The sequence below is a fragment of the Microtus pennsylvanicus genome, chromosome 13, assembly GCF_037038515.1.
Source record: "Microtus pennsylvanicus isolate mMicPen1 chromosome 13, mMicPen1.hap1, whole genome shotgun sequence".
NCBI classification, from domain to species: domain Eukaryota; kingdom Metazoa; phylum Chordata; class Mammalia; order Rodentia; family Cricetidae; genus Microtus; species Microtus pennsylvanicus.
The window spans coordinates 58,116,159-58,124,633 of record NC_134591.1 but is presented as its reverse complement, the minus strand read 5'-3'; the positions used below and the strand labels follow the sequence as shown (position 1 = coordinate 58,124,633).

The 8,475-nt window shown below is 49.6% G+C and overlaps 1 pseudogene; it reads left to right on the top strand.

The window, feature by feature from the left end:
• LOC142833328 (large ribosomal subunit protein uL13 pseudogene) lies at nt 1-524 on the top strand (annotated as a pseudogene).
• The last annotated feature ends 7,951 nt before the right edge of the window (nt 525-8,475 follow it).

Genomic DNA, 8,475 nt, shown 5'->3' with positions numbered 1-8,475 from the left:
ATGCACGTACTACTGGGCAGAACGGTGGTGGCTGAGCAGTGAGAGGGCATCAGCACGTCTGGAAATTTCTACAGAAACAAGTTAAAGTACCTGGCCTCTCTCCGAAAGCAGATGAACACCAGCCCCTCTCGAGGCCCTTACTACTTTTGAGCCTTGAGCCGCATTTTTTTGGTACACTATGAGGCATGCTGCCACACAGAACCAAGCAAGACCTGGCTGCCCTGGAACAACTCAGGGCATTGCATGCATCCCTCTGCCTTATGACAAGAAAAGTGTGTGGTGGTCCCTGCTGCCCTCAAGGTTGTTGGGCTGACGCCTACCAGAAAGCTGGTGTACCTGGGGCGTCTGGTCATGAGGTCGGGTGAAAGTAGCAGCAGCGACAACCGCTCTGGAGGAGAAAGGGGAGGAAAAGCCAAGTGCTGTCGGAAGAAGAACCCATTCTTGAGGCTATAGACACAGGCAGCAGCAACGAACGTGGAGAAGAAAATCACGAAGTCCTCAAGATCAATGGTCTCCTGGTGTGAGCTGAACAAGTCTATTAGGGGCTATCTGTGCCTCTATCTGTGCCTCACGCCTGCCCTTCCTCCACCACAAACCAGGAGTGTGGGACAAAAGGTGCCCTCATCACTGCTCTTGTGGGAAGAGGGAGCTTTTAGACAGCCCTGAGAGTGCACCGCCTGCTTGTTGAGTTTCATTACAGTGTCTGAGATGAAAGGGCGATGGTACCTGTGACCCAGGCCTTACTCTGCAGCTGTGAGAATGGGGGCCACACTCCTGGGCTGCAAATCAGAAGTGCACCCTGGGAAGACAGCAAGACACAGGCACTGCTCTGTTCCTTCCCAATGCTGATCAGAAAGCAATTTTCTTCCTTCCTTCCTTCCTTCCTTCCTTCCTTCCTTCCTTTCGTTCTTTCCTTCTTTTTTTTTTTTTTTTTTTTGCTGCAAGGTTCTATGTGCTAATAAACTATTTTACTTTTGTTTTGTTTTGGTTTTTTGAGACAGGGTTTCTCTGTTGGTTTGGAGCCCTGGAACTAGCTCTTGTAGACCAGATTGGCCTCAAACTCACAGAGATCCGCCTGCTTCTGCCTCCCAAGTGCTGGGATTAAAAGCGTGCACCACCACCACCCAGCAAATTATTTGACTTTTAAAGAAAAAAAAGCCAATTGTGGTGGCATGTATCTGTGATCCTAGCACTATGAGGTAGCAGACAGAGACAGGGGAGTCATCTGGAAGCTCCTGGGCCAGCTAACACGGAGTACAATGTATGGCAGAAACAAGAGCGTCTGCCTCAAAACAAGGAAGGAGAAAACCAAGCCTCTGCTCTCCACATAGACAGACAGACACACACAGACACACAGACACACACACACATGCAGACATAAACACATGGACACACTGACGTATGTCACAGAGAGACATACACACAGAGAGACATACACACAGTCACAAACACACAGACATATACACAGAGAGGCATACACACACATGCAGACATACATACACAGCCACACACAAAGATATACATACACATGCAGACATACACACAGAGATATACATATACATGAAGACATACACACAGAGACACATATAGACATACATATACGCACATATAAACATACACACATACATATACACACAAATAACTTTTTAGGTTTTTTTCTCTAGGCCCGAGCAGAGGTATCAGATGGGATGGGTGGTTAAACTGAACCAGACCAGGGGTATAACCTTCCTATGTGGCCCCTGGCAGCACCTTCGCTGGCATGGGAGCAGCATGAGGGATCAAGCAGACTTAGTCTGTAGTCCAGTTCCTCCTTTCTGTGACTGCGAGCAAGTGACCTCATTTCTCAAAGCTCAAATTTCCCCTCTCTAAAGGAGGACACTATGGAGACAGTGCTAATGGCTATGACGCTCTTTGAGCACTTTGCCTGTATTAACTCAATTTAATCCTTAACAGCAAGCTATGAGGTCAGTGGTATTAATGTCTCCACTTGGCAGATGGAAAAACTGAGGCGGGGGGGGGGCGCTAACCGACTCACTCAGTGGTCACGCAGAGAAGGAAGTGAGCGGGCTCTCCAGGGGACTTCCCCTTGAGCGCTGTGCCTGTCGGTAAACTGCCCATTATCTGAGGATACAAGAAGTCTATCTCTAAGTGTAAGCCTGGAAGGCTCCACAAAGAACTTGACCATTCTGGCACTTAGCTCTCAGACTTCCAACCTTCAGAGAAATCAATGCTGGAGGAAGAGAGAGAGAGAGAGAGAGAGAGAGAGAGAGAGAGAGAGAGAGAGAGAAAGGAAGAAGAAGAAGAAGAAGAAGAAGAAGAAGAAGAAGAAGAAGAAGAAGAAGAAGAAGAAGAAGAAGAAGAAGAAGAAGAAGAGAGAATAATAAAGGGTTTAATAAAAATCTAGTTCATAGTAATGGTTCAGAAATAATCAAGCACTGAATTGCAATAAATGTCAGGAATTGTTATCACCAACATTTAATAACAGTTCGTGTTAGGGTTCCTCATATCCATGACCATTGCTCCCATTCCTTCTAAATTTGCTCTGTTTTACCAACGTAAACCACCCCCCCATCTCCAGCCATTCCAGTTGGAGCCTGCGGAGGACCTGAGGGAGACTTTCCCCTCTGCCACCCTTCTGTCTGGCAAACTGAGGGGAGGGATGTTTGCACAGATGTGTGGCCTGGGGCATGCAAATAGTCTGAGGAAAGGGGTGTGGCGCTGGTAAATTCCTGTTCCACCAGAGCCCACCCCAGACTCCCACAGTCTGCTGGAGGACCGAACTCCTGGTTCCGAGGTTCCTAGGAAGTTCTCCTCCTGCACGCTGCTTTCAGCCATTTTGGTTGCGAGGGGCCTGTTTCTCCACAGCTGGGGAAAATGGAGACCCCCTTGTACACCTACCACATTCTCCCAGCTTTCACCCCAGGGGATCGTTTAGGTCCAGCTTCAAAAATCCCAGTAATGCCGTGGAAATTAAAGTTACCTTAACCATCCTAATCTTATAACAATTTTGCTTCAATCAACATCTAACTGTGACCACATGTGCCCAGACCACCCAGTGGTGTGGGTGATGGTGGGGGGTGAGTTGGGATAGAAGGCAAAGAGAGGCTCCCAGGCATGGTGGGGGATCTCATGGCCACTGCGTCTGTCTTCTGCTCTCTCTCAACATGCCCACACTGAGCAGCCTTCCTCTCTCTTCATGCTCCCTGGGGCAGGCCCTCTACTCTCTCACAAGTTGGCAATTGTTCCAGGGGAAGGGGCCAGGTGATGTCCTACAGACAGGTGGTGGTTAGAGATGTATTCTTGAGTAAAACAATTTCTGAACAAAGTATTCTCTCTCTCTCTCTGTCTCTGTGTGTGTGTGTGTGTGTGCGTGCACGCGTCTCCCATGTATATATGCCATGATGTGGAATAGAAGTCCAAGGATAACTCTGGTGCCAGTCCTTGCCTTCCACCTTGCTCGAAACAGGGTCTCCTGCTGTTTGCCACTATCTACCCCGGACTATCGGGCCGGCACCATCTGGATTTATGTGGGCTTCCCACGGAAATGTGAGGGCCTTATCCACTGAGGCATCTCCCTGGCTCCGCATCTGCATTTTGGACTGAGTCCCCCGAACTTGCACCTGGTCCTGTGTGCTAGCATTCAGGCGTTTTACTGGCCTGCTCTCGGGGACCAACCAGGATGCGCCAGCAGCAGCAGCCAAGATGCGACACTAGCTACTGCAGCCACCAAGTAAAGCCCTCTCCCTCTGTGCATGCGCTGTGTCCCTGATCAAAGGCAAGCCCTTCCTTCTGCTCTCCTCAGAGGCTGCCTCTGCACCTCCCCCCAATAAACCTCCCACGTGAGCTCTGTGGATGGTGTGACTCTGTAGTGCCCCTTGGCTCCAACCCACCAAGGTCACCTTCCACCACTAACCTATCCACACACTCCCCTTTCTGAGAACCTTTTCCACAGCCATGCAGTCAGCACCCAGTCAGTGGGCATTTACTGAGCGCATACTTTGCACTGAGAAGCTACGCAAGGTGCTGGGGATACAGTGATGAGCAACACAGACAGATATAGCGTCTTCACAAGACTTCCCTCTCACAACCCTGCCACACTCATATATCCAGAGTAACTTTGCGAGACACTTCCCCTGTGACACCCGTAGTAATAACTGCCAACTAGGGAAGGCTCTGTATATGCCAAAAGCCCAGGTATTTTCTGTTTCACCTTCCAAACAGCAAGGTAGGTGTTTTCATTCCCACTTGCCCTGAAAACACAGAGGCCCAGCATGCACACCAGTCCATGTGGTCTGGTGCAGTCCAGTGGCTACAAATGGCAGAACTGGAACTTGTTTATCACTTGCTTTGCTTGTTTTGGTTTTGTTTTTTTGAGGCAGGGTTTCTCTGGGTAGCCCTGGAACTCTTTAGACTAGGCTGGCCCCGAACTCACAGAGATGATCCACCTGCTTCTGTCTCCCAAATGCTGGGATCAAAGGTGTTTACCACTAACACCCAACAATTTGTTTGTTTTTGAGACAGGGTTTCTCTTGTGTAGCTTTGGAGCCTGTCCTAGAACTCACTCTATAGACCAGGCTGGCCTCGAACTCACAGAGATCCACCCGCCTCTGCCTCCCAAGTGCCGGGATTAAAGGTGTGTGCCACTATTGCCTGGTTCAATTTTTGTTTGTTTGTTTAATTTTATGTGTATGGGTGTTTTGTCTACATATTTGCCTGTGCAGTTGAATACAGTACCCAAGGAGGCCAGAAGAGGGCATCAGACTCCTTTAGGACTAGAGTTATAGATGGTTGTAAGTCACTCTGTGGGTGCTAAGAACTGAATCCAGGTCCTCTAGAAGAGTAGCCGGTGCTCTTAACTACTGACGCATCTCTCCATCCCCTATTTTCATCTATGTGTGTGTGTGTGTGTGTGTGTGTGTGTGTGTGTGTGTGTGTGTGTAAATGAAAGCTGTATGTGTGTAGGTGCTCTTGGTGGCCAGGAGCTGGATTCACTGACTAGACTTGTAGACTATTGTAGATTATTGTAAACTCCTGTACCTAACTCCTAGTTTTTGTTTGTTTGTTTTATTTTGTTTTGTTTGAGACAGGGCTTCTCTGTGTAACCTTGATTCCCAAGTTTTGGATTAAAAGTGTTTGCCACCACTGCTCTGTTATTTATTTATTTATTTTTTTAGTGCATAGTATTTTGCTTACATGTAAATCTGTGTGCTATGGGCATATGTGGTGCCTGTGGAAGCCAGAAAAGGGATTTACCTCTTTAGAAATGGAGCTGCAGTTGTGAGCTGCCATGAGGGTGCTGGGAATTGGACCCAAGTCCTCGGGAAGAGCAGTCAGAGCTCTGGATGACTGAGCCCTCTCTCCTGCCCTCTGGATGACTGAGCCATCTCTCCGGCCCTCTGGCCTTTACATTTCCTTATTGTGTGTGTACACATACATACATGTGCACACTCCTGTGTGTCACAGTGCATGTGTAGAGGTCGGAGAACAACTTTCAGGAACTGATTCTCTTAGCATGTGAGTTCCAGGGGTCAAACTCAGGCTAGCAGGTGGCAGGTGTCTATGCACACGGAACTATTTTGCTGGCCTGAATCTTCATTTTCTCCAGTCTTATATTATTTAAAGATTTTTTTTATTATGTATACAGTGTTCTGCCTGTATGTATGAGGGCACCAGATCTCATTATAGATGATGTGATGAACCACCATGTGGTTGCTGGGAATTGAACTCAGGACCTCTGGAAGAGTAATCTGTGCTCTTAACCTCTGAGCCATATCTCCAGCCCTTTTCCTAGTCTCTTTGTTTGTTTGTTGTTTTTGAGACAGGGCTTCTCTGTGTAGACCAGAGGCTGTCCTGGAACTCACTCTGTAGAGCGGGCTGGTCTCAAACTCAGAGATCTGTCTGCCTCTGCCTCCCGAGTGCTGGGATTAATGGCATGTGCCACCTCTGCCCAGGTTACATTTTTATTAAATGGAAATATTCAAACTGAGTGTGGCAGCACATGCCTATAATCGTAGCACTTGAAAGCTGAGGGCAGAAGGACCAGGAGTTCAGGGTCATCCCTGCAGCACGGTGAGTCTGAGGCCTGGAGCCATCCTGAGCTACATGAAACCCTGCCGCAGTAAGATACAAACTAAATTTTAAAAGGTTCACATACAAAGAAGCAGAAGGAAACACAAACACATAAGAGGCATGTACTGGACAGTAAAACGTTCAAGTCCTGCATCTATCATGTATCAGCATGTACTTCAGTTTCTTATTGCGACATGGAATAGTGATTAGGTTGTCCTAATGCTCAGGGGACCGGCCTATCCAGCACTGGCAAACAACCACTCTGTCATATATGTTAGCAAGTGTTATAGACCATGTTTGTCCATGCACGCATGTGCTCTCTCTCTTCTTAGCCCTTCCTCTGGTCCAACTCATTTGGTGATGCTGGTTTAGCTGACAGTCCCGGCCAGAACCATCAGAAAAGAACGGTTGATTCCCTGCACTCCCTGGGCTAACCTGGGCTAGCCTGTATGCTAAGAATGGGCTTTGAACACCATCCAAAGCTTCCTGGAGGAGGCCGCCACCTAAGCCAGGTAAGAGAGACAGGTACAAGCAAGAGGATGCTGCTCTGTGCCCTGTGTGTTGGTTCCCTCCAGGGCTCTTGACAACACTTTCCCCCCCAACCTTTACTGCAGTACCCCCTCCCTTCCCCACAGTAGAAACTTTCCTCCACTCCTGCCAGAGTGTAAATTGCCCCCAGGAATGTGCTGCACCCCACTGCTCCCCTAGCAGTGGCCAGCGGCTGTCCTGGGGTCAGGCCTGGCCCTACATCAAAGGCTCAGGAGCGGTAACAGCAGTAAGAGCGTGTCTCCGCCTGCCGCCACCCTCCCTCCCACCAGCACTGGCTTCCAAGGAACAGCACATGGTAGCACTTAAGCTCCAGGAGGACGGAGGATGCTTTCCCTACACCCCCACCTCCCACCAGCCACAATGAACTACTTGTTAGGAGACTATTTTAATTTTACTTAATGTGATTTCAGCTCCTGAGGCCTCTGCTGCCGTCACTTCTTGGACCTGGATGCCCAGCACAAATGGAAGGGAAGCCAAGCTCCCAGGAGGTGTAGCCTAAATTTGGAGACTTCACTGAGGTGGGGTCTGGGGCAGGAAGAGGACTGTTACATCAGGGTCCCGGGTTGGGGCCCTGGACTCCACTCAGGAAGTAAGGGGGACTGGTTAAGGGAGGGCTCAGAGACAGCTTGTACAATTCAGGAGGCCAGCCTGACTTTGGAGTGTGAGCTGCCAGACAGCCTTGGCCAATAGATTCTTCCAATGCCTTGAGTTTAGCAGGCAGACGATTAGCCTAGCGGCCACGTGAGCTTTGTTGTTGGGTCCTGGGGTTAACTAGAAAAGGAGGCTACTCCAAGCTCTGGCAAGCCTCCAGATTTATTCCATCAGGTGCATCTTCTAGCAAATTAAAACAAAAACAGAGTCCAAACAATCACTTCCCGGGACAGTGAGGTGGTGATCTGGAGACCTCTGGTGGCTAAAGACTGCAAAGTGACTCCTGCGAAGCTCTGCCCAACCAGCCTGACCTACAGGCTGTCCTTTAGCCCCAGAACTGCCCCGACTGGCCAGCATTTCCTGCAAGAGCCCTCCATTGTGTCTCCTCTTGCTGGAAGAGACTTTACGGTGCACTGGGGGAGGGAGGGCGAGAGGAATAGCTGAGGGTGCCCGAAAAACAGTCCGTTAACCACAGGGGTGAACACCAGGTGAGGGGAGTTAGGCAGCTATTCTGTGGGAGCAACCCCCCTCTCTCCTCTAGTACCCTTGGTGTGCACACCACTCAACCGCGGGGCTGTCGGTGGGAAAGACCACTGAGGACGCCTTGCTCCCCCCACAGCTTGTAAGCCCCATGATGTTTAAGTTATTCCTGGGAAAGGAAATATCCAAAACCTCAGACAGAAATGGTTGCTGGGAAGCAGAACACAGCACGTGGAAAGGAACAGAGAGACCCTGGCCAAGGAAAAGGGCAGGGCAGTTGCTGTGTACCACGCAGAGCTCTTCCTGCCCTCCCAATGTCATCTCCTCACCCCTTTCATTCATTCATTCGAATCTGGAATGACAAAAGCCCCAGCGTTATGTATGCTGAGTGTGGGCATTCCAGTTGCCAAAACAAAGCTCCCAGCCATATCTGCGGGAAGCAGGGAAGAGGCCTCAAGGATGGGATCGTAGAAGCTAACCCTCCTCCCTCAACTTAGGGAAATAACCATGATATCACTCCCTGGGTCTGGCCCAGCTGGGAGCCAAGTCTTGTGCAAACCACCTCCTTGCTGAGGGCCTAGAACCCAGATCCTGTCCTCATGAATCCAGCCATGTTTCCAGCCCTGTGCACCTGTAACTGGCTCTCTTCAGGTCTGCTGAGGGAAGCCTTGAGTCCGGTTTCCCAATAACTCCAAGTTCAAGGCCTAGGCTGTCCCAAAGAACCTT